Source organism: Bison bison, unplaced genomic scaffold, assembly GCF_000754665.1.
Source record: "Bison bison bison isolate TAMUID 2011002044 unplaced genomic scaffold, Bison_UMD1.0 scf7180017864148, whole genome shotgun sequence".
Lineage (NCBI taxonomy): Eukaryota > Metazoa > Chordata > Mammalia > Artiodactyla > Bovidae > Bison > Bison bison.
Window position 1 is genome coordinate 4,527,041 of NW_011494720.1, and position 4,551 is coordinate 4,531,591.

Here is a 4,551-nt window from a genome sequence, read left to right on the forward strand (position 1 = left end):
GGGATTGAACCCACGTCTTTTGTATCTCCTGCTTTGGCAGGCGAATTCTTTACCATTGCATCACCTGGGAAGCCCCCATAGGTGGAGGAGACCATGTTTTCCTCTCCCACCCTGGGCCCCTGCTCTCAGGACCTGGGGATCTCTGAATTGTCTTTGAGGTTGTGCTTCCACTGTCTTGATAGGGTCAATACTAGAATCTCCTTATCAAAGGGTGACTTGACCTTCCCTCAGTGCTCTCACTTTTTGCAGTATAGATCGACTGAGAGACTTTGTGCCCTCCAAGAATCTGTTTCCCCCAGTCCTGTGGAAGTTCTCTAATCAAATCCTGCTGTCCTTCAGAGTCAGATTCCCTTGGGATTCCTAGTTCCTTTGCCAAATCCCCAGGTTCGGAAGTCTAATGTGGGGCCTAGAATGTTTGCAACAGTGTGAGAACTTCTTTGGTATTCTTGTTCTTCAGTTTGTGGGTCGCCCACCTGGCGGGTGTGGGATTTGATTTTAATGTGATCTTGCCCTTCCTGCCACCTCATTGTGGCTTCTGCTTTGTCCTTGGATGTGGGGTGTCTTTTTCTTGGTGGGTTCCAGCATCCTCCTGTTGATGGTTTTTCAGCAGCTAGTTGCGATTTTGGTGTTCTCACAGGAGAAGATGAGTGCATGTCCTTCCCTGATGGTCTAGGGGCTAACACTCTGCCAGTACAGAAAGCCCAGGTTTTGATCACTGGTTAGGGAACTAGATCTCATATGCTGCAATGAGAATTGGCATGGCACAACCAAAAAAGGATTCTACCTGCCGCAACTAAGACCCGGTGCAGTCAAATCAGTGAATAATAAATAAAAGAAAATACATTGGTAGGAGGAGAATTTTCCAACTCTCTAAGTCCTTCTTCCTTTTCTTGCTTAACAATTCCATGGAAGTCTTTTACCTCTTGCATTTTACTGTAAACCATCAGGAGCAGTCAAGATGTACCTTCAATCATTTACTTAGAAATCACTCTAGCTAAATGTCCAATTTTGTTGCTCCCAAATTCAACCATGAAACACTGGAACAGGAGCACAGTTTATCCAAGTTCTTTGTCCTTTTATGATAAGGATTGTCTTTTCCTCATCTCTGTCTGAGACCACATCAGATTGCCTTTTACTGTTCATATTTCCACCAGCATTCTGTTTGTGATAACTTAAGTAGTCTCTAGGAAGATGGGATCTGCCTGTCTTGGTCTTGAGGAGTGGCAGTGGGAGGTGGGGAGGGGGGCAAGAATGCTGGAGTGGTTTGCCATTCCCTCCTCTAGGAAAGATTGAAGACAAAAGGAAAAGAGGGTGGCAGGGGATGAGATGGTCAGATAGCATCACACTCAGTGGACATGGATTTGAGCCAATTCCAGGAGAGTGTGAAGGACAGAGAAACCTGGTGTGCTGCAGTCCATGGGGTCACAAAGAGTGAAACATGGCTTAGTGACTGAGCAACAACTGTACGGAGGACTCAAGGATGGGCAAATGGCCATTAAGCACATAAAAAGATGCTCAACATCACTGGTTACTAGGGAAATGCAAATCAAAACCACAGTGAGATACCTCTTCACACCCATCAAGATAGTATTACCAAAAAAATCCCCCCAAATCAAAAACAGAAAGCCAGAAAACAGTAAGTGTTGGCGAAGATATGGAGAATTTTGTATCCTTGTACACTGTTGCTGGACTTCCCTGGTGGCTCAGATGGTAAAGCGTCTGTCTACAATGTGGGAGACCTGGGTTCGATCCCTGGGTCGGGAAGATTCCCTGGAGAAGGCAATGGCAACCCATGCCAGTACTCTTCCTGGAAAATCCCATGGACGGAGGAGCTTGGTGAAGGCTACTGTCCATGGGGTCGCAAAGAGTCATGCACGACTGAGCGACTTCACTTTCTTTCACTTTCACACTGTTGCTGGAAATGTAAAATGATGCAGTTGCTATAGAGTAGCATTATTGTGGAGTAGAGTTACTATATCATCCAGCAACTCCACTTCTCAGTATATACCCAAAAGACTTGAGAACAGGGATTCAGACAAGTATTTTTGTGCCCACATTCATAGCAGTGTTATTCACAATAGCTGAAAGGTGGAAGCAAACCAACTGTCCATGGGCAGATAAATGAATAAACAACATGTGGTGTATACAGACAGTGGAGTTTTATTCCACCTTAAAAAAGAAGAAAATTCTGACGTTTGCTACAACATGAATGCACCTTGAAGACATTATGCTCAGTAAATTAAGCCAGTCACAAGACAGATACTGTTTAATTTCACACACTTGCATGCCTGTGCTGTGTGTGTGTGTTAAGTTGCACAGTCGTGTTCAACTCTTTGCAACCCCATGGACTGTAGCCAGCTCAGCTCCTCTGTCCATGGCATTCTCCAGGCAAGAATACTGGAGTTTGATCCCAACCAGGGATCAAACCTGTGTCTCCTGCCTTGGCTGTTGGATTCTTTACCACTGAGCCACCTGGGAAGCCCCATGAGGTACCTTGAGTTGTCAGATTCATAGAGACAGAAAGTATTGGGTTGGCCCCAAAAGTTTGTAAGGTGAAGTGAGTTCTGGCAGTTGGTGGTGACGATTGCTCAACAGAGTACATGTGCTTAATGCCATTAAGCTATATTTTAATAATGGTTAAAATGGCAAATTTTATGTTGTGTATGATTTACCACCATTTAAAAAATTCATTGGAAAAAAAAGCCATGTCCCCCGTACGCTGTTTACCATGGGGAGTTAAACTGACATATACTGAGTTTTCAGTTTAAGAATAGTGTTCAGGTCAGTTCTATGAGAAAGTTGAGATCACCAGAATTTCGTTTTCATCCACTTTAGCAATAATCAAGTCTCCCTCTTTTCTCTGCCCTCCTCCCTATCTGAGAAATAAGGCTGTTCTTGAGGTCAGCCTGGGCCCCGTCTGGAAGGTGAAGTCTTGACAGCCATAGTGGAGTCCTGAGTAGTGTGCTGCTTTGTGTGTGTGTGTGTCTAACATTTGCAGAAGCTGTTGGATAAAGAGGTGAAGGCTGAAGAGGAGAGGGGTTGTAGGTCTGGGAGAATCCAGGTTTTGTTGGATATGAAGCTCATACAATTTGGTGTTCTCCTTAAAAAAGAAGATGAAAAGATCTTTCTTCCAAAACTTGTACAAGAGTACTGGTAAACATGTGTTGGGGCCTGTCCCAGGATTTTAGAAGGAGCCCTGAAGCTTAAGCATCGTTAATTTAATGTAACTTGTCTTTGTTGAGGAATAGAGTAGGGAGTGTCCAGAGCAAACCACTCACAACCTCTGACCTTTATCCTCGGAAGCAAAAAGATTTGGCAAGACGTGTCACATCCAGAAGACGGACAAGTAATTAGAAAGCCCCTAGGGATGGAAAAGGGTTTGTTCCATTTAAACTCACTCTGGTCCACATTTACTTTAAGCATCTTCCCAGATAACCGTTTCTACTGTAATTTACCATGACAAAGTGACCTTTGACCAAAATCAATTAACTTTTAATTTCTCGCCTAGACTGTTGCCTGATAAAATTTTAGAAGCACTTTCTGAGGAATTGGATAAAATTTCCATGATAATTATGACCTTGAGGTAGTCTTGTGTCAAAAAAGATGCATACTCTTCTTTGGCTAATTCCTTTCTCATCTTTCCCCCAACTCTGATTAGTCTCCGTATCTGTTTCGGACTTAGATAAATACTTCATCAATCAGAGATTAGAAGAATCTCATTACCTCTGGGAATTCCTCAGTGCCACTCAGGCCTTTAATGAAGCTGTTAGGAGCCTTTGTCATTGAAAGCAGGGCTTAAGTGACCAGATGGACTCCTTGGAAGCAACTTGTACAAATGTCAGGCGAGAAGACTTTTAATGAGGCTTAACACGTGCAGCGGAAGGCAGAGTGGGTCCTGAGTTTCTTCTTGTTGAGTTCTATCACCTTCAGTAATAGCCTAATTTCTTCTTTTTGTAGGAGAAATGGAACTTTCAGAAGTAAAACGATATGAGTTTATTCCATATCAAGAAAGCGAAAATGAAAGCAAAAAATCACAGCATGCTTCACACTTTCTTTTGTGGCAGGACGCATTATCCTGAGGGAGTGCAGACCTTGTACTGCCAAACAGGGTAAGGGCAACCGCCATCCAGGCTTCTCAACTTGGCCAGATCCCTGATTTTCAGATGTAGATTTCAGGGTCCAGATTGCTCATTGTCCAAATGCCAGTTGGGCACTGGGATGGATTTGCCAGATTCATTTTCACTTCTTAGACAAAGCTGGAATTTGAATCTGAAATTAAAGGTGAAAAACAAGGTCTCTAAATCAATCAAACCCCATTATCATTCAAGTGGGGCTTTTATACTGTTTCCGGCCTTTTGAATAATAGAAAACTGTTGGCAAAAAAATCGTCCCTCCCCTTCCCTGGAGACTTCGGGGAAACTTTATAAAACTTCATGTTAGTCATGAATCGAAGGCTGCTTTGCATTATTTTGATCTCTGAAAAGATGAAAGGAGGAGGAGCTCCAAATCTGTTGAGAATAGCCGTTCTTTCCATGGGTTTGAATGTAGCCA

At 43.3% G+C, this 4,551-nt stretch overlaps 1 protein-coding gene across 1 annotated transcript in view; it reads left to right on the top strand.

Annotated features, from left to right (window-relative positions):
• TIAM2 (T-cell lymphoma invasion and metastasis 2) overlaps nt 1–4,551 on the top strand; it is a 233,049-nt gene that overhangs the window by 50,428 nt on the left and 178,070 nt on the right.